Source organism: Trichogramma pretiosum, unplaced genomic scaffold (genome assembly GCF_000599845.2).
Source record: "Trichogramma pretiosum strain Unisexual culture from Peru unplaced genomic scaffold, Tpre_2.0 scaffold2, whole genome shotgun sequence".
Taxonomy (NCBI): Eukaryota; Metazoa; Arthropoda; class Insecta; order Hymenoptera; family Trichogrammatidae; genus Trichogramma; species Trichogramma pretiosum.
The window spans coordinates 5,344,155-5,369,961 of NW_019641687.1; the positions used below are offsets into that span (position 1 = coordinate 5,344,155).

Below are 25,807 nucleotides of genomic sequence, written 5' to 3' on the forward strand. Positions count from 1 at the left end.
GCTGAGCATTAAGCAGTTTGTAAAGCCGGCAAAATTTGTAAATTATTAAACTTTACGATTAAGGCCAGCATATTTTATACATTATAATCGCGGGTTGAAAAACGTTTGTCTATTTAAGCCCTCGACTTTCTAAATAATAATATTTAAGTGCTCGCTGGGCCCGCGCGCGCGCGGATCGTCATCGCGTACACCGTATAATACCTCAGAGTTGTAATGTATAAATACGCGCGCGGGGTCGACTTTGCGTGCGCGCGCGCTCGGCGCGAAAATCTACACAAACGCCATTATTATTACCGATCTCTGTAGGTACAAGGATAATATATAATATGCCTAGATTATGCCCGCGCCACGAGTATAATAATCCTCGCGCCGACTTATAAGTTGGAAGGATTTTTAGCCCTCGAAGCGCATTTTCACATCGTTGCCGCGGTGTACATGGTATCGCCAGCTCGCTGAGAGTACACAGAGAAAGTCGCGGCGGACGAGGCTCGCGCCTAATTTATAGAATAGGGATAAAGTAAAGTAATCTATTGCAGCCCCCGTCGGCTTGCGTAGGCGGCCGACGACGTCATGCAGATATAGTATCAAAGTTATACTCTGAGGTACTCGAGAGATGCGCCACCGTACAATTCAGTGCACATGTATCGATACACCTGCGTGCAACAGCAGCAGCAGTCATCAGTCCTATCGCGTAACGTACGAGCAATTGTGCTGCTGCTGCTGCTGCTGCTGCTGCTTTGCGTGCGGCGTATTATATGGTCGCGACACGAAATTTCAATATAATTTAAGCGCTCGTGAATATTTGCTGCATCTATATAGCTGCATATAGCGCCTAATACACACGACGATGCTGTACAGGAGAGCAACTACACGCGGGGCAATTACCGCTACACACACACACACACACACACACACACAGAGCCAATGTGTGTCTGTTTCGCAAAAAGGCCGCGTCAAGTGAACGAGCTCTCTAAGTTCTGAGATGCGTTTTTGCAATCCGCGACGATCGAATAATTATATAGGTGCCCTGTAGCGCGCGCGAGATGTGCCGACACAAAATACGGCAGCACCTCGACGCGTAGTACACTTGCGCGCATGTATAATATGGTCTATGCGCCAGGCATGACTTCTATTTTACATTATATATATTTTATTATACGTAGTATAAGCGGACGGGCACGAACAATATGCGGGACATCTGCGCTTCCACGCTATGCTCGTATAGTTGTCGAGTCGAGGCATTTTGATCTCGCAACTTATGGACGCGAAGGTGCATATACGAGCGCGCGAAAACGTGCAGACGTATGTACGCGTTTTGTGGCTATAACGCGATTGAATGATTTTTAGTGCGCGCTTGAATTATCGGGCTTAAATAAATATATATAATAACACATAATGTCCGCGCCGACAAACGCGCAACCGATCTCCGCGCGGAAAATCGTGATCGCTCGGGCTTTTACGACTCGCGCCTCTTTTATACTCGCAGGTACATATAGACGATTTATCCAAGTGTTTATATTCGTGAGTGCGTAAAACTGCGCATTCGAACGAGAAGTGCATATATATCGCGTACGCGCCAAATCGTTCGGCCGAAATTTCGCATTGCCGAATCGGTAAACAGCTCGACGCGTGTGCTGCGGTATAAAAGAGAGAGAGAACTCGAAAAACAGCGCGTCGAGCCCTTCTCACGACACCATCTCGAGGCGGCCCAACCGGCAGAGTGCATAAAATAGCCAGAATTTCGAGCGCGAGGGGGATGTTCGGTCCACATACACAGGCGCGCGCGCGTGCAGAGGCCGAAAAAAGAGGAGGATAAGGAGAAGAAAAAAACATCCCAGCCAGGTATCCTTTTACGTAATTGAAAATACCGTTAGTCGGAGCTCGCTTGGTATCTCGAGCTTCTTCGTCGTCGTCGTCCTTCTTCTCCTCCTCCTCCTCCACCTCATCCTGCTGCTCGCCTCTTCGTCCTCTTCGTTTTCTTCTTTTTTGCATTCTCCGCGCTATTACTGTTCAAGGAGAGAACGACGAAGAAGAAGAAGAAGAGGCAAGGGAAGAAGAAAAATAACGAACCCGTTTTTCGATACATCTCTCCGCCTTCTTTTTTTTTCCTTCTTCTTTCTTCGTCTTCTTTCGTTTTCTCTCTTGACTGTGCGGGCATTTACAGGTCGTGTTAAAGCGAGGCGACATTGCGGTTTTGGAAGTCTAGTTCGGTATATACGCGAGAGCGAGCTCGGCCTTTCTCGAGGTCGGCTGCGACCAAAAAACTTTCTTATATAAAAATTCAATCAACGGCGGAAGTGCGCCGATTTCGTACTTTACCGATCTCGTATACTGCATTGTCGTGTACTCGCACACACACACACACACACAGATAGACAAGCCAATTTATAATTGCTCCTTGCCGCAGGGCTGATAAATTTTCGGCTCTTTGCCGTCGACAATTATAAACGCGCAGGCAGGCAGACATTGATCTCTATTGCACAATCCGGAGCGCGCGCATATGAGCCGCTTGCGTAACAAAGCCCCGATCGGAGCTCGGCGCACAGCTATTTGCTCTCTGTATACAAACACACGTGCGCGCACACACACACACATATGTGTACGTTGGTCCATGAATGCATATAATTACGTGTCATATACACATTGAGAGTAGTGGATTAAAAGTAGCAGTGCCGATCAAGCCTCTAACGACTCGGATCGCGTGGATTTATATGTATATCGCTCCCCGGCGAGTTGGTCTAATTGCCATTCTATCCATAAATTTTGTCAAAATGATGTTTCCATAATGAGTTTTGCGCTCCAGCTATACACAGTATAAACACGCACGGCTAAAGTTTGAAAAGTAGCCATCTCCATGCGCTGCAGCAGCTGCACTAGCGCAATATTTCGCTAGATCGTCGTTGTTGCGTCGCTCGCGCGCGCAAAATACATCGAGCGTCCATTAGCGGCCTCGCGAATAAATTTGAAATAACAAACGCGTGTGTATACGTCTCGCTCGGCCCATAAAGCTCTTGCTGCAGCGCACAGAGTCGCAGAATCTAACTACATATGCATATAAGTATCACGATCTTTATACCGCGGTATAAAACGTGCTACTCTTCTCGCCGTATGGTATAGTTGTGAGTGAGCTACATTCAAAACTGCGCGATAAATTCCCGCTCTCGTTATAAATGCGCCTTTTACGGTGTCCGTATGTGTGTGCCTGCGATGCTCGGGACGCGCGGGAGTGTTAATTAAAAGCAGCGAGCTTGTACGGCGGACGGATCCGTACCGTGCCAATTGCGTATATGCGAGTAAAAAATGAGCCGCTTCGCAGGTTGACTGAATTTATTCTCAGTGTGTGCCATCTCTCCTGCTATCGAAACGAATAGGCAATTTTTCAGTCGCTTATCGCTGCAAAAATGAATGTTTACCGGTACAGATACGCCGGCTTCGACTGTGTCTTTCGAACAAAAAAAAAAAAAAGGGGGAAGAAGAATCGCTCGACAATTGGTGTTCGCGTACACCTAGATGGTTCACGGCCGACGAAAATTAACATCTCGACGCGTCGCAGGTACAAGAACCATCCGTAAGACGCGTCACGCTTGCAGCGTCGAGTCGCACGTGAATTTTTTTTTCTGTTTCCTTTTCTTGTTTTTTTTCTTTATGCATTCAAATGAGGACGAGAAGCTCGTATATGCGCGAAGCGAATTCCATCGAGCAGCGAGTCTGCGGGCCCGTGTGGCCGCATGTGCCGTGCCGGATTTTCGTGTATATAATATATACCGCCAGGCCCAGCACCGAATATATACGCTCTTAAAAACATTTACGGCTTGATGAATTGTTAACGCCCAAAGTTACGTTACGAATTAAAAATTTTCGCCGGAAAAGATGTTATTGGAGTCGTATACATTTTCGTCCTTTTTTTTTTTTTTTTTTNCTTTTTTTTTTTTTTTTTTTAGTAACAGGACCTCGAGGTGCGCTGCCACGCCGGTACATATCGCGCGCGTCGCGTGTACGTTTATTATATGTTTTTCGGGCCACGGCGCATCGAGTACGTTATATCTTAACGATTATGCCGCTGAGCATACAGTGGAAAAGTTTCTCAAAGTTTATTTTTGTTGATACAAGGTGTGCAGTATACGTATATGGCCGGGACTCCGCGAACTTATCTCGATCTCTGCGGGCTTATTGCGGACTCGATTCGCGCAATTTTTCACCTGAGCCAGGCGCACACAGTTTCACGCGGGATTAATTTTTCTTCGACCCACAAATAAATACGTAATAACAAAAGTGTAAAAGAAAAATCGCTTCCCCTTTTTGTCGGAGCCACTACTCGCCGAGGCCGGATAAGATAAGAGTCCGCGATCGCGGCTCTCTCGCCGGGCGGCGGCTGCTGCGCGTACATATTATATTGGAACACATAGCCTGGGGGTAATTAAATGCGCACCGCCGCCGCCGCCGATGATAAGTCAACTGGCGCAACTTAATCAATCTCTTTCGATGGGTACATATCGCGGGACTCGAGCAAAAAAAAGTATCTCTCGCTTAATCGATCGGTATATGCCAAAGAACATATTTGTGTGTGCATATTAATATGTAACGCAAAACTTTGAGTCGAGCCAAGTATACGACAACAATAAAAAAGACTCGGTTAAAATTAAGCGCGTGTATGTGTGTGGGTAACAACAACTACAACAGGATAGATCTCTCTGTCTGTCTGTCTCTCTCTGTCTAAAATAGCGCATGAAAAAGCGTTTGCACAAGTCACGATTTCCCCGTGGCGCACGCGCTCTGGATGAAACACGCTAAAAAAATTGGCCGCGGCGCCGCGTTTACAGCAATACACACACTTACACACAGGCCGCGCGGCCAAGCCATATAATACCCATGCACACACATACACGCGGGTTTATACGATAAAGTAAAAAATCGGGCTACGTATATATATACGCATATAATACAAGCTCATTATTTCACATTTTCACGGCAAAAAGTTCCTTAATACCATAACGTGTCTTTTACGGCGCGGGCCCCGCGTACCTACAATGAGAGTTAAAAAGAAATTAACGATCGCTCCGCGCGCAGTGCACGCGGCTTTAATATTGTTATATGTATATATGTGTGTACGAAACATTTCGGACAGTGTGTCTGCGCGTAGGCAATATAAAAGCAGGACGCACGCAAATACACACACATACACATACGCCTGCATCGTGTCCGTGCATGGATATACATCGTGAGCGCATATTATGAGTGTATATTATGAGCCAAAGCTCGCACTCGGCCGCGGCGACGGCGGCGGGCAGCATAGCAGGGATATGCGCGAATGGTGTCAGCCATGACGTAAGAGTTCCGTGTTCTAATCCGGACTTGCCGAGCGAGCACACAAACACACAGACAGGCTTTTATAATGCGCCTATATGGATTTCGAGCAGTTTCGTATTTTCCGTGAGAAGTGCGCCTTCGGGACTTTGTGAGAATTCAACGACTTTTTTAATACACTTTTTTTATTGTATGCGTTAATTTACTTGCCATTTTGGCTACAGGTGTCGCTTCTTTCAATATCGTTTTAAATCGTAATTTGGTTTGATTTGACCAATCGGGGGCCGTTTAAAAACGCTGTAAATTTAAAGCCATAATTTTTAGATTTAGTATACCTCGCTCATAATAGTACGCACGAAACTTTGTTTAATTTTTCCTCGGCAGCGGTCATAAAACAAGAGAAAAAATAAAATAAATAACGCGCGTAGATATGAAATTAGCCGAGCTCTCGCGTTACATCTCGCTTTATTTGACATGTATCACGATAAAACGATGGTAAAAAAAGAACTACGAATGCAAAAAGATGGGCGAATCTCGGAACGTATTCCATATAACGGTCGAGTTGCGCGATTAATCGTTCGGATTAGCGGGCCATGTCTAACGATATACTCGCACACACGCGCTCAACACACACATACGCACATACACACACACACGCAGAAACGAGCGCAGAGGCCGCTATTATAATTGTTTTCACTTTCCTTTGACGCAATAGTCATTAATACGAGCCGCGGAGTGTGTATATTACTGGCCGAGCAAACGCACACACACACACGCAGACATAGAAGCGTTCGTATATAGCATAGCCGAGCTTCTATTTTGATTTAGAAATTTTCATTATTACGAGACGCACGAAGTCGTCGGTAGAGCCGTGAATATATGTATCCGTCATTGGCCGACTGCTCGGGCATGTGTCTGTGTGTGTAATACCCTTGTTACGCTGCACGGCTCGCTTGTATTCATAACATGGAAATGAAATGAAAAAAAGGAAGAGTCGGGGTAAACGTGCATTAACAAACTAACAAAAAAAGGTAAAGGTAGCAGAGGATGCAAGCTTATATTATACACGCATACGAAAAGAAAGAAAAGAAATAAAAGGTGGACTGCGAAGGATAACGAGTGCGTGGCGGGAACGAACGGCCTTGCGAATGCCGTGGCGCGCACTTAAAAAAAAAAAGAGCAGCAGCAGCTCGCGCTTACATATCACACACACGCACATATGGACACATGTGGGCGACTGCAGGTTGTATTTGTACAATACAAACACACGCACGCCCCTTTCTCGGTCTATTCAGCGCGTATCCGCGGTATATGCAGTCGCAGCTTTCTGGCAGCGACGATCGTGTGCACTCCTCACGTGTGCACCGCTGCAGTACGCAAATGTCTTCTTTCGGTGCGGTATTTGCTCGATACTTAAATTATATCGCGCGTGCCCTCGAGCTGTTAGAGGCGCTTCGCTATTGCAGGCGCGTGCGTAGCATATAAGACCTAAACCACCACTCTCGCTTTCGAGCTCGCTCAAAGGAGCTTTTTATATTAATGCGTGAGTACTCGAGCGCGTTTATACGTACACCGATTTCGCGCGCATTATTTTTCCATGCGCGCGCTGAAAAGATCGGTTGTCGATCGACCGCCGATCTTGTACACTAGAGTCACAACGACATATCATCGACATATATTGGAAATATCGCGCGCATCGGTACGAATTGCTCGAGAAATCGTTTATATTATCGTCCGGATCGGCGCAAAAAATGTGCGGCAGTAGTACACACGAATTAGTATTATGCATCCTGCAATCGGATAATTATTATTACGGATGGCAAAAAAGCCGTCGTCGTCGCTGATTTTGCCGCAGCTATATACAAACGATAATGCATCTATCGCGTACTGAGCCGAGTGCGTGCGTATGTTTGTGCGCGTATATATATCTATACAGCTATGTACGATAGACGCGCGTGCGACGACGCGGAAAAACACGTTCCATGAGTATACATACGCGCTACTACAAGCGAGTTTTTCTTCTTCAATCAGAAAAGCAGCAGCAGCAGCGCGGCCGCATAGCGCGCGTACCTGCACACACACACACACGTATACACACGTAGATATATAGACAAGAAAGAGAGAAAACTTTCTCCACTAGAGCAAGTCAAAACGCTCCGCTCGGCGCGCGCGCGCGCAGTATAAATGCATGTGCAGTATGCATGCATGTATGTACGTACGTACGTATATGAACACTACGTCGAGCTCCAAAGAAATTTCCCGTTTTCTTCGCTGCCTGCCTGCCTGCCGTAGTTGTAGTCGTCGTCGTCGTCGTCGTAGCGGCTGCCGTACCGCGTGCGAACTGGATGGTGTGTTTTCACAAAAATTTTCCCTCCGATACATTTAAACTTCACATACACACACACACAGATACGTGTACGACGAAGCGGTTGACGCTCGCAAAACACATACACTTATAGATACCTTTAGAAATATATATACAGACACGCAGGAAAAACTGGTGTACTTATATATTGAAAATTCTAATGATCCTGATTTTACTTTATAATTATAGGACTCTCTTCGGGTCTTTAAGTATATTCCTTTATGTAAGTATACGTATCATTACAAGCGCTACGGTGTGTACGTGTGGGCAGCGCGACATTCGGCCTGGCTGTCTCCTGCACCTACACTACGTACTTTTCGTTGATATTTTTTTTGCTTCTCTCTCGTGGCTAAATCTAAATATTTATGAATGGGCTCGCGCGCGCGCCGCGTATGCTGCAGGTACACGTGAATTGTTAGAAATCCAGTGCACAAAACTCGCCTCTATACTCTAGAAGTTCGAGAAAACTAAAGCCACAGTCCGATGTATACGTGCAGCTAGTCCAGAGCTTAAAGTTTACTTCGCGAAGAGGATTTTTATATTGTATTATAAGAAGCAGCAACAACATTAAGTACATAGCTTTTAATGAAAGTCACAGTCGTTGGACTTGCCGGGAAATCGCAGCTGTTCTGATCTGATTCGTTTTCCAGTGTTCATTTTTCATTATACATAGCTCGAGCACTGGTGCATGTGTGTGTGTGTGTGTGTGCATCCTCGTTCGAGGCAGTACAGCTCGACTATATACGATATACAATATAACTCGACGGGCGCTCGCCGCGAACCGATCGCCGCGAGCAAAATTAGGATGCAAAATTTTCGCGTGTATTTGTTTTACTCTATAAATTTCTGGGCTCGAGAAGCCGCGGCGCGCTGCGGAGATTATAGGAGCGAGGCGCGCGCAATTGTAAATCGATTACATACCTCGCGATCCGCGGGTCCGCGGCGAGCGCTTATAACTATACATTTATATATTGTTGTTTTGGGATTAGCATTGAATCATACCGTATTAAAAGCGTCGTCGTCGCGGGCCTCATTGTTAAAGCAAACAGTTACCCGCGAGCTAAAAGACGGACACAAACAAACATCGAATTAATATTTATGAGAGCAGGTAGAATACACTCGTGCGCAAAAATTTTCGTCCCATTGTCGCGCGCGTAAAGAATACGAGCGCGCGACATCGTAGTGCAAGCTCAGCACGTGGCCTGTAATACGTAATAATGATATGCGCTTGATATTTTTATTTTTGTAAGTTTAATTTGGAGCCACGCGTGGGAAATCCTTAGAACGCGCGAAAAATTAACCGAATACGAGCTAGTTATAATAAGCAAAAATGTCGAAGGCGCATATAGCGCGCGTGACGCGCTACGCGTATATAATATGCAGATTTGCCAGCGATTTGCGGCGCTCGTTTCCCACAGCGAACTCATACATGTATAGGATATTATACTATGTGTACGAGAGCACCTGCTCTCGATATTACTGACCCGTGTGTGTATGTGTGCTGGGTTAAAGGAAAAAAAAAAGAAGAAAGAAAGAAATATATATCAACCTGCGCGCGCCTTACATATTCATAAGCGGACAGCGCGCAACATGCTTCGAGGCGTTTTTGCATACGAACAACAACGCGGCCCGTATAGCGCACGAGACCCCATTCGACTGCGTTGGCCTTTTTTTTTCTTTATACTCCATCGATTATGACACGCATCAAAAACATTATTATCAGATTATCGATGTGTCGAGATCGGCCCGAGCGATCGATTCAATTCCTATACAAATCTAAACGCTGTCCAGCTGCGAGATCGCCAATGCGGTATACGTATCGCGATTCGTGCATTGAGTGCAGCGCGACAAGCCGCATAAGCTATACGATCGAATTCCGAGGCTCGATTCGCGAGATTTATAATACAATGATATTTGCCCGCTTATATTACGCGCGCATAATGCGCGTTTATGCGCGCCGAGCGGAAAAGAACATAATTAGGCGAGTATCGAGCATAAAAAGGCTCTCGCGACCAACCTTTGAAAGAGATTATATTGTGCAACTTTCTGCGCTCGAGTTATAAACAATTCTGAATACGCGTAACGATCCGAGTGCCAAAGTCTTTTTTTTTCGTTGCTTATTTACGCGTTTACAATCACAATCACACACACGCACACGGGTAGTTGTACTTGTAAAGTGTGCGGCCTATTAACATGCGCCGCAATGCGTTTTAGTTTCTGTGTATCGTACTTAAAAGTATATATGTATATGACGAATGCGCGATTCGTGACGAAATTAACATCGTATTTGGGAATCCGGAGCACGAGAGTTAACTGCAGCAATAATGCGCGCACACGTATATATATACATAGGTAGTATAAAGGCCCCGATGTATAGGGGAATAAAATTCGTGCGTACGACATTACATACAGCCTATCAATAAGGATCTGTGTGTGTGTCTCATAAGCCCGGGCCATAATACGAGGCTTGTCATATTGTTTTGTGTATATATGCGCCGCATGCGCGCGGTTATATTATACCAGGACAGAGCCTGCTGCTGCTGCCGCCGATGCAGTTTTCCCCCGGCTCAATTAACATAAACATTTGTTATATAAATCGATGCATGTTGCGCGCTGCAATAGGCCAATATAATAATGCCGCCGCTCCGAAATGCGCGGGGAGGCCGCCGCCAATTCGCCGCATGTGCACTAAATCGTGTATCGCGCTCCAAACACAGAGAGAGAGAGACCAAGTGATACGTCGTGATTGAAGCATATACATGTATAATAGCAAGTGAAAATATAGCGCAACCGAAAAAGAACACAGCTCGAGAGAGAGCAAGGATATTTTCGGTAGCGATGTTGTATTGAATTCGCGGAGGAGCTTGTTTTGAAATACATAATATCTCTCTGTGTATAGCTCGACGTGCTGCTGCTGCAAGTTTGTTTGTCTCTATCATCGACACAGAGCAACGACATGCCTACATTTGTGTACACATAGACACACAGACAGGCGTATATTATAAGCAGCATAGCTCATAGACGTATATCGTATAAGCGGCATGTGGAGCGGGCTCGACGGAAAGCTGCTATTTAGTTCATCCGTTGCTGCAGCACACACACACACACACACACCAGGCCCATACAGGCGCAAAATATATGTATCCATATATATATTTTAGCATACAATGCAACGCAACGGCATAGAGGCCTATTTCTAGCCTTTTTTTTTTTGCTGCCGCACTGCCTTTTTTTACTCGTGTAAGATCGCCGCGCCGCCAACGACGCCATTGGTGCTATGTGTAGATAATACGTGATCGCATAATACACACTTATATACATAGGAGTACTGCGCAAGAATATAACACCACGGCCTATCGCTTTATATTTCGAGCCGGCATATACATGTATTGTACTGGCACACATATATAGATATTAGAGTAGCATCTCGACTAAATGGGTGTACACATACATGTTGATATGTATGCTACAATCGGAAGGCGGGGCCAAAGTTCGCGAGTCGGCGTGGCTCGTTCAAGCGCGGCGCATGTGTGTATGTTATACGTCGCGCGATATTACGCGCACCAGTGGTTCGTATACGGAGGTCCAATCGCTGCTGTGTCGCATTCTCAATTATGTCAGAGCGAATATCGAGATCGGTGAGCTACGCGATCGCTCATACATTGTATATTATATATGGTAGCCGCGCGCAGATGGCACGTCGTATAATGGATCGGCATCCCGATCTTTGCGCAATGATACAGGCACAAATGTGCTCGAAAAGATCGATTGGAAATCGGTTGTGTGTACCGCATCGATCCGCGATATCTCTTCTACCTGCTAGATATATAAACGATACATACTGTAAGTGCGCGGCTACGGATTTGTGTCGCCGATCTCAAGCTTTATACTTTTTTAGCGTCTCTCGAGTTCTCGCGCTCGCCCCGAGGAACAATGAGGCTGCTTTCAACGATTGAATATTTATGTGGCCGCTACTGCTACTGCTGGCCATTGTGCGCGCATTGCGAGAGCTATTTTTCAAATTTACGGCGCTCGAGCGAGGCAGCAGCCCAGGGCAACTAAACTACTGTACTACTGTCGTCTCTTCTAGAGTAGTACATTGCAGCAGTAGTATAAGCTATTTTGTTAATGAGCTCAGCTCAGCGCTTGACTTTTGCAGTAGTGCGCGCCTGCTTGATTCTCTGTCACGCGTACGTGTCGGTCTATACTATACGTCACAACCTACCGAACATGCAAATATAGCGCTGAATTTCATCGCCAGGAATACACCTTGACTCAGCGCGTACCTTACCTACATATACAAATATATACAACTTGTGCGACATGTACACGAGCACTTGAGTCTCGAGCTTGTCGTACCGAAAACTGACTCACTACAGCAGCTTTGGTATACGAGATTCTATATATTATATAGCTGCCGCGACGATCGACTCCGAAGTCGACCTTTACCGCGTAGCAGCCAGTAGGAGTGCGAAGCAGCAGCGACTTCGCTCTTATACACAGTGTATTTGTGTGTGTATGTATACACAAGCGGGGGCCCACTAAATTTTTACATAACGAGCAAACCTGTTTGTCTTGTACGGTGTACTACTACTACTACAACAACACACAAGGCTCGCGAGCGGACGTCAAGAGCTGCTGCCGAGACCGATTGACAGTGTAGCTATATACGTGCGTAAAGCTTCGCTTTTTTTTTTTACTTTGTTTTATACCTGCGGCTCGCTTCGCTATGACCAAAATAGACGCGGATCGAATCTCGAGGCTCCGCAGCGAATTTTGACGCGCGCGGATAAGCCGCGCGAGAATTCGTGTCCCTGATGGCGGATTCACCGAGGAGCAGTATAGCTCAACAACGGCAAAAGCGCACAGAATGTCCCCCGCGTGCCACCGATAGCCGCTGCTACCATATACAAGACGTTGGCGTGTCAATTTTGCGCAAATAACCTCGAGTCGAGCGAGAGAGAGAGAGAGAGAGAGAGAGCCTGAGCTCTCTTGCTGATTACTCTCAGACGCGGCAGCAGTCGATCCAAGAGAGTGAGAGAGACAGATGAGAAAAGAAAATAAGCGACTCGACTCGGAGTGGTTTGGCTGCTGCTCCTCTTTTATATTATTATACACATATATATATTATGTACCTTGCGGTGATGATTCTCTCTCTCTCTCGCTCGGTGCAGCAACGCACATTATAAATATATTTATACCGGAAACGCGCCGAGCATTATTTCTGTATTGCAGTGCTGCGCGCGATATTATAAATAAATAATATATGTATACCGAGTGTGCATCGGGTATTGCGTACGTGTGGATGGGCTTGCGGTAAATTCTGCCGAAAATATAAGAAGCGCAGGACAAAGCCGAGAGAGAGAGAGACAGAATATCAAACTAATGAGTGCATTGTATAAGGCAAGAGAAAACCTATATACCTGCAGCTACATACACGTGTGTGTGCGCAGTACATATACACAAGGAGGAAAACTTTGTTGGCGCGCGAAAAGATACGTGTGTGTGTGTTGTAGTAATAATATAGATGCTGGAAAAAGAAAAAAAAAAGGCGCCGCGATCGTGTGGGACGATATATACATATAGCACACGTGTGTGCATAGCGCGGACTGCAACTGCATCATAGGTAGGTACGTCTACGCGCCGCTGAGAGTTTCCCACGCGCGCTTATAAATTAAGAAGAGAGAGAGAAAAAAAAAGGACCGCGCGAGCAGAAGCCGACACTATGTACTGCTGCCTACCACTACGGGGACATCGCACTGTTGTGACTTTATAAACAACACACTGCTGCAGCACAACAAACAGCTGCGCATGCATAGACGCGCTAGATGCATATCAAAAACTAGTCTCGCGCCTGCCTGCCTTGCCTGGCTCGACTGCAGTCGAGCTTGGAAATCTCTTAATTTCAACCTATAGCACGTGTGTACGTACGAGTACCGAGAAAACTGCTCATGATTATGATATTTTTACATACAACACATGCACACACGTACGGATCGTTGAGCGCAGGATTATTCAAGTGGGTCAGTCGCTCGCGGAGTCTGCGCGGACTGCTCATATATATACGTGCGCACGATCGTTCAACTCGATATTACTCGATTTATAATATATAATATTGTCTATATATAAAATTATAGCTATACAGCCCATTGCAATAATGTGTATATAATGTACAATAAAAGTGGCAGCATTTAGCTATTTAAGCCGCGCTAACGGACTCGACCGTATAGAACGATTGAATCATGAGAAAAGGAGTCGCTGCACTCTTGCGCGGACGAGCGATATCGTGTGCTCGGCGGTCGAGGTCTGTCTAGCTATATGCCACACTGCGCAGGATCGCCAATGAGCATTGCAATTTTCCAACGTGTGTGTGTGTGTGTGTGATGGATCGTATATACATAGACACGTGCAGTCGCGCTTATGGCGCATACACACACACGGCGAATTGATTAGGCTCTAGCTGATCGCTGGATCACCGGCGTTATTGGCTCGCGCATTGCTGCGTGCTTAATTGTGTGTAGTACGGCGCGTCTCGCTCTTACGTGTGTGTGTGTAAGTACCGGTAATAAGGACTCGAGCCGGGCCCGGTGCCGCTGCTGCGTGTGAGAAAGTCATTTCAGGGCACCTAATGCCTGGCTAAATGTTTCGCAACGCCGCTCGATTTATACACATCTATCTCGTGTATTATATAGGACTGTTGTACGTATGTGTGGAGCCACGAGTGCGTGACTTACTGCTTTTTTAATATTTTTTTACAACTATATGGGCACCGGAAAATTACGCTTTTGCCACGCGCGCGCGAGACGTTATATGGTACGGGTATTATCGGCCGAGCTCGAGATTCGAGTCGATCGTGGACGCACCTTATTATACACTTGCTGCCGCTCTGCGACTTATAATTGCCCGGCCCCGCGAGCACACTGCTGTATATACACGCGCGGCAGGATCGATCGCGCAGGACAAAATTTTTGCGAGAAACCAGTTTGCCGCGCTCTGACACAGAGAGAGATAGAGAGATGGAGAGATTCCTTGCTCGTAGGATATATGCGCGCGAGGAGCTTTCTGCGATATTACGAGCTCTCTGTCTCGTCACGGCCCACGCAAAGACGACGTATGTATGTGTGTGTGTGTGTGTTTTTTTTTTGGGAGTCGCACGACTCCCACAATCCTATAAGTTGGAGAAAAAAGTTCCTCCTTACGATGTATATAAATGTAGGATATGTTTGTGTCTATATAGCCGAGAGAGCTCGATTTATACATATTGTATGTATATAATACCACGTGTACAGGCCCATTATATGGCATATATAGCGGCGAGGCGCGAGGTGTGTTCGCCATCTACGCGCGCGGCTGGACTCCAACTTGTATTGCGGAGCGGTGATTTCGCAACTCTTATACTACTACTACCACTGCTGCTGCTGCTGCTGCTACGGCCCCGACGTGTATTAAGTTTATATTATATGGCTTTATAGCCGTTTTCCGCCGTCGTCCGCGCGTCGAGTCGATCGTTCGACAAAAGTCAGGAGCTACTGTGAGCCGAGCTGCCACAGCTAAACCGGAATAATAATAGATAAATGCGACGTCGATGTATTAAATGGCACGAGAACGATTGAACAAATTTACGCGTCTTGGCTTTTTTTTCTTCTTCGGCTTAAATTTGACACTTATACGAGTACAATATGGTAAGGGTCTGCGAGAATCGAGATTCTCGCGAGAAATCTCGTCGAGACGAGAATTAGGAATTTCTCGTCTCGCTACTCGAGAATCTCGAGAAGTCGAGAAATGATGCGAGAACCCAATTGACAATGTATAATAATAACTCTACATTCAAATTAAGCATTTTTCCGAATATTATTCACTTTCATAATGTTCGGAATACATTATATTCATTTTATCCTAAGTGTCACAGCACCGCTATCGAACGGCATTCGTAAGCGAAATTGCTTAATCTTTAACTCGCAGCAAAATTTCTGAAACGCACTTAAAAAAAATTTGTAATATATTATCGATAGAAAATTTTCTCATCTTTCTGTCAGTATGCTCAGATTTTCCGGAAAATTCATTTTTGTCAGGAAAATTTCAAAACCAAACTTTCAAAATTAAGTATCTTAAAAACGGCTTTTTTAAGGTTTTTTTAAATAGTCTAGATCAAAAACTGAGAATATTTTCTATCGAAACACGTGTTTTCCGAAGAGAAAATTTTATATTTACTAAATTAATTAGAGTGATGAACGTGAAAAAATGCGAGATTCTACTACGCGGGTACTACGCTTTGGATCAGCGTGGTTCCTATATATAACATGTGAAAATGTACTAACCATGCATCTGGGGCCCAGGCTGACCCTTGCATACCTCGTCTACTGGAGTTTTACGGGAATATTAAACATATTTCGTTGAAACTTGTTACTTCGGGGTTTTTGGGGTCGCTGGAAACGAATATCACAACGAAAATGTACCACCATGTACCTGGGGCCCAGGGCGGGCCCTATATGGAGCAAATTTCCTGAAGTGTCCTAGCGCTCTGACGCGCGGCATTTTTTGGCCAAATCACTAAATTTCTAACTCGCTGTAAAAGTATCAAAACGTACCTCAAAAAATTACTAACTAATAGATTCAATAGTAAATTTTCTCAGCTTTTCGATGGTGACATTAGATTTTCAAAAATTTTCCATTTTCACCCGGAAAATCGTCATCAAACATTCAGAGCTCAATATCTCGAAAAATACCACTTTTTTGCTTTCTTTTGTTCCAATCGAAAGATGAGGTCTTTTTACATCGGGTATGGTAGTTTTCAGAGTGTATTTTTGATGAAAACTAAGGAAAATACGGAAGGTTTTAGTTAGCGCTCGGCCGCTCGCCGCGGTTTCCAGCCGTGCGCGGCTCGTTGTAACTTGTAACTCGCTCGTATGACATTGGAAAAATAAATAAACATGTGATTTTGATAGGAAATTTTTTCAGCTTTCTTATGGTGTAGTCGGATTTTCCGATAATTTTCATTATCACCAGAAAAAGTGTACTTGAAGGTCTATTTTCTTCCTTTTCCGGCGAAAATGAAAATTATCGGAAAATCCGACTACACCATGAGAAAGCTGAGAAAATTTTCTATCAAATTAACATGTTTATTTATTTTTCCATTGTTATACGAGCGAGTTACAAGTTACAGTGAGCCGCGCAAGGCTGGAAATCGCGGCGAGCGGCCGAGCGCTAACTAAAACCTTCCGTATTTTCCTTAGTTTTCATCAAAAATACACTCTAAAAACTACCATACCCGATGTAAAAAGACCTCATCTTTCGATTGGAATAAAAAAAGCAAAAAAGTGGCGTTTTTCGAGATATTGAGCTCTAAATGTTTGATGACGATTTTCCGGGTGAAAATGGAAAATTTTTGAAAATCTAATGTCACCATCGAAAAGCTGAGGAAATTTACCATAGAATCAATTAAATAGTTATTTTTTTAGGTACGTTTTGATACTTTTACAGCGAGTTAGAAATTGAGTGATTTGGCCAAAAAATGCCGCGCGTCAGAGCGCTAGGACACTTCAGGAAATTTGCCCCATATAGGGCCCGCACTGGGCCCCAGGTACATGGTAGTACATTTTCGTTGTGATATTCGTTTTCAGCGACCCTAAAAACCCCCGAGTGCAGAAATTAGACTCATTTTTACCGATATTTAGCGAAATACACATATTGACCAATTCGTGAGTTCAAGATGCATCCCTGAAATGCGTTTATTTCACCCACAGGGTGCAAATTTTCATTTGTCCCTCATAAGTTTTGTTCACAAAATTCCTAGACGCTCTCCCGAATCGAATGCCGAAGACCGCATCTTAATTGGACTTACTGTTCAAAAGATCGGAGATTTGGCCGTTTTTAATGCTTTATTTTCTCAGCTATATCGAAACATATTGAGCAACAAGCTTATTGTAAAGAAAATTTTAAACTTATTTAATTATTCATATAATTAATTATTCATTTGTTTTACCATTAATTTGATGTATTATTAATTATAATTAATTATTTTAATATATTTTATCAAATAAAGTTATAGAAACTAGAAAAAATCAAATTTCCCGACTTCTCGTAATATTTCTCGACTTCTCGTATCATTTCTCGACTTCTCGTGTCATTTCTCGACTTCTCGTATCATTTCTCGATACGTCGAGATTCTCGGCAGTCGAGACGAGAACTAAAATTTCTCGTCTCGTCTCGTCTCGAATGCATGTTCGCAGACCCTTACAATATGGTCGTTAGCAGTAGTCGATTGAGTTGAAATGACGGGGGGTCAAAATGTAATTCATCGTTTTGATTGGACTTACGAAAACAGTACGCTGGATTTTTGAGTCTTTATTGTACCCGAGTTCTGAATAATTAGTGTAAGGCGTACTAGGTGGATCGTATTACATTACACTCGGATCGAACTCAAATTTTCTATTCAATTCATTGTTATATGGGTCACGCTGCTGTGTCAGTTCAATGAGGTGTTAATGCATCTATCACCTACGTCACATCCGTAAAGAATTGGATCAATTGATTGATCGATTACTCGTCGCCAGATGCCATTTGAATGAAAAATTAATTACTACAATTCGTAAAAAAAAATAATTATAATCATAATGGTTTTAATTATTTTTTCTTCAAAATGCTTAATCGAGCGCGAGGCTCGCGAGCTGTATGTAATATATATATCGAAGCGAGCCCAAGAGGCAAGGATAAAAAAAAAAAAAGAAATTGCAACAGCACGCGGAGAACATGTTATTGTCTATATACTGCGCTCGGCGCGCATACACACACACACTCGCAAACACATGCACTCTCTCATATGAACGTACATCCAAGTCGAAGGCAATACTAAGGTTCGCTTTTTCTATGCGCGCCAAAGATGTTCCCGCTCGTGCTTGTATATACTATATAGCAGCAGTAGAAAACTTTCACTGGCGTGCGCGCGGCTAGGCGCTCCGCTGTATATACGTGCGTGTGCATGTTTGTAAACTACGTACACATAAAAATAAATACACAAATGTACAATTATTATACGTAGGTGCTTGTTAATATTTTTTTCTTTTTTTCTTTCTTTTCTTTTTAGTGGCACTCGTATTACGAAGCCTCGAGTCGCGCGTCTCAATCTTAAGGCGTTTCGAATCCAGATGTCGAATTAATTAGATACAGTTCTATGATTTATGATCACGGAATTTTGGATGATCGGGTTAATAGGAAACAATAGGCGTTTTGAGATTCATTCGACACCAGCTTGATTCTTCGGAAAAGACATCGGGGTATCTGTTACTGAAGAGGTCTTATTACCTAATTTTGATCATACAAAAGAACTCCAGATGGCTTTTCAGATTTCCGTTATTTCTGGTCTTTTCTTTCATCAAACACATGATTAATCAAAACCAATAATTCGAAATACATGCAGGTTAAGTTTTCCCGTCGTGAATTAAAAAAAAAAATTAAGAATACCAAGGGGGGGTAGGGTCTTGTTCGATGGTTTTCGAACTGCATTTTAAAATTTTTTTTTGAGCACATAGTAAAATGAATTTATCTATAAATTATATACATTATAAATAATCATTTGAAGAACTTTTGGTTAAATTTTCAGCTCAAAATAGCGGAAATGAGCTAACTACACCAAATCTTCTCACACAGCTGGAAAAAATGATTGATTGCGGTGAACCCTGCAACTGAAAATCTACTCGACTGATTCTTTCCAAATTTTTCTCACTATTAATCTACATAAATTATGAGGTAATAACGTCGAGATATTTCGTTTAAAATGATTTTTGAGTTTTTGGCCTCATTTTGAAATGAAAAAAATGACTTTTTTGACAAAATGAAGGCAAAAATTCATCGTAATTGTTCGTAAAAAGCATTTAAAAATGAAAAAAGTTAAATTATCTCGACGTTATTACCTCATATATGAGTACATATATATATATCATCTACTTAAATAGGGTATAAAATATGAAGTGGATCGGTCGAATATATTTTAAGTGATGGTGTCCACCGGATTTTTTTTACGTTGCATGTGAAAATTTGCCGTAGCCAACTTATTTTTCAGTATTTTGGGCTGAAAATTCATCTGAATATTCTTCAAATAACTATTAATTATGTAAATGATTTATAGATCAATAAAATCAATAAAATTTTTTTTTTGAAATTTAGTCAAGACTCTACCCCCCCGTAAATTCATGTATGATTATCAAATTTTCAGACACCGACGCAGGCGTGTTCTTTAACAAGAAATAAATTTGAATAAATAAACTTTTGGAAAATGTAATAATGAAGAAGATTTGTAAATTGATGAGTAAACTCAAAATTTTAGTTTATCCACGAATCTTCGTATTTGTTGTTACGAATCGAAAACTAATCATAGCAGTAATCAAAACAAACAGCTGGAGTTTAGTTTAAAACTACGATAATTCGTTAAGCTAGCTTGTAAAATTGTTTGTAAAAATATTACCTTAATAACGTTGAAGACGAAGCGTTGCCCTCCGCTGCGGTGAGGCTCGATCAAAGGCTAAATATATCGCTAAAAGGAGCACTTGTCGCGGTTTCTTTCGCCGGTCTGCTCGATTCGAAGTATATTTACACCGATCACACCATAACAGCACTCTTGAACGACGTAGGCACAATGTATTAAGAATTACCGTGCACGGACACACTTTATTTTATACACCCAATTATATGCACCTCACCCACTCGATCGTAGCACAGGAAAAAAAAATTAATACCCCGTAAAAAAAAAGTACCGCGTCGCGTGCGTGCGTGTATGTGTGTAGCTGGCTCGAGTCACGATAGCCGACTAATTGATCGAGGGGCCCACTCGTGGTCCACTACTGTCCGTGTACACCGATTCGGCTGTTCGTTGTCTTGCTGCTGGCTATACCCGTATTACACATGCGTAAGACGAAGAAGTCGTGCAGCAGCGAGCTGCGGACGTCAGGTGGCGCTGCGGCGTAGGCTATCTCAAGACGATCCTGATGGTGCTACTACTTGCGCACACAGATGTGTAATGAGAATTTATGCGCGCACTGTAACTGCTCCAAATCAAATGACCGATGGCTCGAATGGATAATGAGATGAAGCTGCGGAGCACACACACACACACACACAGGCACGGTAAGCGCATGTGCAGGATGGTCCAGCAGCAGCGATCGGCGCGGCTCGAGATCGTTTCGTTCGATCGTAGCGCACCCGTCGATGGACGTCGGCCTCGCAGCTGCTGCTACTGCCCAATGAGTTGCCGATCCTGTGCAGACTCCTCGTAGCTTGACTTGGGTCGCTTCGCGCACAATTCCTACCTGTCGCGCGGAGTCATCCGTGTGGGAGCCCTTGCAGGCAGATCGATCGACAGGCCGATCGGGCGCCGCGCGTCCAGATGGTAGCGATTTTTTAATGGTCTGCTATGTTATTGTTGTTGTCGTTCGCTCCTCTCGCGGTGGCGGCGGCTGTCTCGTGCGTCGCCACGTTCGCATCGAGAATAAAGTAAGTCCTGCCACTGTCCTTATTGCACTGTGCAGCGTCGATATACGTGTGTGTAGCCAAGAGTCGAGTATGTATGCGTGTATGTGTGCAGCTGAGCAGGCCGCTAACACACACACACAGGCACATGCACAGAGGAACGCGGAGTCGAGGCACCGCTCGGTTTTTTGACCGAGTCCGAGTCCACAAGTTGGGCACACGATTCACACGCACACACACACACGACACCGGGATACACAAACACACACACACACACACTATAAGAATTACGTTGGCGTTGAACACACACACAGACACAGGCACACACACACACACGGATGACAGAGGAGCCGTGCGCGCGTGGAGAAGAACCGTTATTGCCGAGCACTGCACGGACGGACGCGCCGAAGCGCCTCTCTGTGTGTATGTGTACTGCTGCTGCTGCTGCTGCTGCTGCTGCTCCGATCGGTAAACGATTTTGCAGCTGCGCGCAAATCTCGGCACTCGTATTACTTCGACTTCACAACTTCAACTTTTGCACGACTGCTTGCACATTGGCAGCAGGTAGTAGTAGTAGTAGTACTGGTAGCACTCGTCGCGCAGCCAATGTCGACCGCACGCACACACGCGGACGCGACAGATATCCGCGCACTTTGTTGTGATTTTTTTTTTGCTTCTCTCTCGTCGTTGCTATCGGTCGATCTGTCGAGAGAGAGCAGAATGCAGCTCCGTATACGCAGTGCGTGCAGTGCAGCTGCGATATATCTCGCGTATACAAGAAAGAGAGTGAGAGAGAGAGAGAAAGAGGGATAGATAGATACAGAGAGAGACAGAGAGGGAGAGTAAGGCCCGCACGGAGAACAAAGTCCTCGGACTAAGTCTTCGGCTGGCGCTGCAAGGCTGTACTGCGCCTGGTTGGGCCCGCGAGCGCGCACTATGGCAGCGCAGCGCCAGCAGAATCCTCCGGAGCTATAGAGGCCTGGCTGCAGCAGTACCTGCGCGCGTGTATCTGTGTGTGTGTATATACGAGTCGCTGCACTCACCTACACGAATGCACAAGTACGTATATACATGCGTACCTCTTTCGAGGTGGTGGTAAATTCTCTCTCTCTTTCTCGCGAGCGATCCTCGCGCGGATGTATGTGTGCGTGCCTGTATATATTCACCTCGCTCCTTTTCGGTCTACAGTTTCGCGCAAGGTATATATATAATACAACGTATCCCTCCTCGCTCGCGAGCGCGAGTATACTTCTCGGTGTCTCTCTTCCCTCTCTCTCTCTCTCGCGGGCCCCTGAGCCACCTCCTTTACTACCTCCTCTATAGCGACTTTACCATACACTCTCGGTGTGTGCGTATATTTTCATTCCTCCTCTTGACCAGGTGAGTAAGAGAGGAGAGCGAGAGCGAGAGAGAGATGGAGGACAACGCACATGCTTGCAGGTAGACGAACCCTGCACACACACACACATACACGCATACGTAGAACATCTGTACGAGTAAACACGCACACTTGCTCGCGCGACATGTGTGCGTGGATCGCATGTATATCTCGCGAGCTATCGTCATCATGCACCTAAGCAACGCACGCAGGCTTGGAAGAGATACAGAACCATTCATAAAGATCTATATCTCACGACGTTGACCGGAAACTCTCTTACGTCCAATTGACCTGGAAATATTTGATGGATCGAGTCTGCATTACCCGTTCAGAAAATACCGAATTAACACATGTGGCCATATCGATGAAAATTTTCATCTGTTATTCGATCGTTTGGTTTTACTATTACGACGTCGATTAAGTATACTTCTTAAAACTCCGAATACAATCGAATTCTCGTAATAAGATTTGTACGTGACGCGATCGAATATAATTTGATTTTCATTAATATCGCCTTCCTAACCCGAATTCCTCGCGTTATAAATTAAATGCATAATACACCCTCGTACGCTTGACCGCGTCACACATTTATGTATACGAATAAAACAGACGCACGATAAAAACCGTAAGGCACACAGCACACGGGCGATGCTGTGTACAGTATACGGTATAATATCGGTACACGAGGCCCCAAAGAAGTATACACAGACACACATTATAAGAGGGAGGCTTCGTTCATCTGATTAGTCACTTGTTCCGTTTGTAAATGCGCATGACTTTCTCTCATTGTCTGCGCGAGCTGATGCAGTCTCTGCTCTGACTGTAATGCAGCGAGCGAGCGGCGGCGGGGGAAGCACACGAGGTGCGCTTTAAAGATCGCGCGTGGTTCTTCTCACGCTTCGCGTACGCCGCGGCGTCGGCGGCGTCGGCGTTGGTGCACCCACTGCTGCAGTCCACACACGATCCTGATACCGACCTATACACACACATACTCGTTTCTCTCAAAATCATCCGTGTGAGTTGCTGTGTGTGTTTGTATATCTAGGCCGGCCGCTATACGTCCATGCGCGGCTCATATTGTTGCTTGTATTTACCATGATGCCGCGAAGCGAACACACACTGGCCAACTCGGCCAAGTGCCTCGCCATATAATACACACCAAGCGCATAATGGCCTTTTGGTGTATTTTCACAGCTATACGATCGCCGATGAAAAGCTCGTATAACTATCGTCTTACTCGTCTCGAATCTCTGTCTTTTATTCGACTTTTGTTTACCGATAATCAAATCAAATATCCTCAAAAAAGACGTAACAGAAGCTGCAACAAGAACCAAGTTAGTTGGACGAGCCACGAGACTAGCCGAAAATTTGATTCCGGCTGGCGTGTCAGCTCGTCTCACCTACACCCATAAAATAGCTGCACAGATGAGGTGTTTAGTCATGTCTTTCATTCGACTTTTGTTTATCGATAATCAAATCAAATATCCTCAAAAAAGCCGTAACAGAAGCTGCAACAAGAACCAAGGTGTTGGACGAGCCACGAGACTAGCCGAAAATTTGATTCCGGCTGGCGTGTCAGCTCATCTCACCTACACCCATAAAATAGCCGCACAGATGAGGTGTTTAGTTTTACGTTCATTGTGATATCTAATACCGCCTGTCATCCGAACGTATCATCTTTAGAATTAAAAAAAAAAAAGCAGTAACAATAATAATCAAAATAATTAGTCGTACTCGTATGGAATCGTGCTATTATGAGAGCTCATTGCATTATACATCCAAAGGCAGCAATAGAAGCGAGCGCGCGCGCATGAGATCGCGAGAGAGCCACGATCATCGTCCCTCAAAGTTTATTAAACTTTTCGATAATCACGATCTAACGGTTCTGCTTCCATCTTCTCTCTTTTCAGCTCTTACGCATGTATAGATGCTGCAGAAAGAGGGAGAGAGAGAGACGGTATACAAAGGCTCGACGCAGCGCAGACGTAGACTCGAACGCGCGCATAGCTTTGCGTGTACGTGTTTTACGCGTGTACTACTCTGCGCGGTCTGATGCAACAAATTAGTCTCTCTCTCTCTTTGCACATGTATAAATCTCTTCTCTCTCTCTCTCTCGAGGTAACTGCATGCACTTCTCAGTCTATATATATTAGATATACAAGCGCGCGCATCCGAACGAAGCTCGCTCGGGATGGCTAATTTCTCGGCGATAGGTCAACGATAAGAATGTATAATCGGTATATCCGAGTCCTTACTATAGCCGCGACCGCAAAAGCTCGCCGCGATATATGCCGCGAGACGCATCGAAATGTATAATGTACAACATTTATACGAAAGGATCCTTTATTGTGTTGCCTCGCCGCGCGCTCGAATTTCGAATCGACGGGGCGCGCGCGAAAAATCTTGTGAAACCTTTTAGCGATCCGAGAGAGGTGCGCGCGAGTATGCATTACACCGATATAATACCTTTATATATTTTACACGTATTGCTTCTTCATAATACTTGGCCCGCGTCGATTCGAAGTCTTACAAAATTTCGCGATTATAAATGTATACGTGCTATAATATACAGACCCCGACGACGACGGCGTCGAGCGAGGATCGACGAGCTACTCGAGTAATATATATATTTTACCGTCTCCGAAAGCGAAGCACAAGTATTCTCCCTCTTTCTCTCTCTGGTAACAGCATAATCATGTGAAGTTTGCTCGTCGTGTGGTGGCTGCTGCTGCTGCACAGCGCACAATAGGTAGCTCCTCCGCTCGTGTTATATGCGCGGGCTATATGCATTCGATACGCGCTGTACATAATTTTCCTTTTCCAACGGCGCGCGCTGCTGAAAATCCATCGAAATTATTACAAGTTAGCTGAGCGCGTGTTTTTGCCTATGTACGACACGAGGTATACGTGGTTTATCTGCCTCGCGAGCCTCTACATATAATATATATTGGGTTACAGGGGCTGCATATGTGCAGCTACAGACGTGTACTCGGGGAAATGTATATATGTATATTATGTACGAACGCGTTGCGCGTTTATTCGCATGTATCGGGCGCCCCCGTCGGCCTGCGCGAGAGACAGGCGGAATGGGATTTTTTTATTTTCAATATTTATATATTTGATACTTGTTTTATCTCGCGGCTCCGTGTTTATTATGTTTTTTTATGTTTACTCTTGCGCAAACGTATACATCGAGAAGTATCTCTACGACGACGAGCTATGTTCTATAAAGGAGCCCGCACAGCGAATTCGTCAATATTTTCTGTTTTTTTTTTTTTTTTTTATAAATTGTTATATGC

General features: G+C 44.6%; 1 protein-coding gene across 1 annotated transcript in view; it reads right to left on the reverse strand.

Annotated features, from left to right (window-relative positions):
* LOC106658530 (myb-like protein AA) overlaps positions 1 to 20,520 on the reverse strand; it is a 41,644-nt gene extending 21,124 nt beyond the window's left edge. The window contains exon 1 of the mRNA XM_023461406.1: positions 20,130 to 20,520. The gene's annotated coding sequence lies outside the window, so the exon portion shown is untranslated. The remainder of the gene's footprint in view (positions 1 to 20,129) is intronic.
* Positions 20,521 to 25,807: the final 5,287 nt, after the last annotated feature.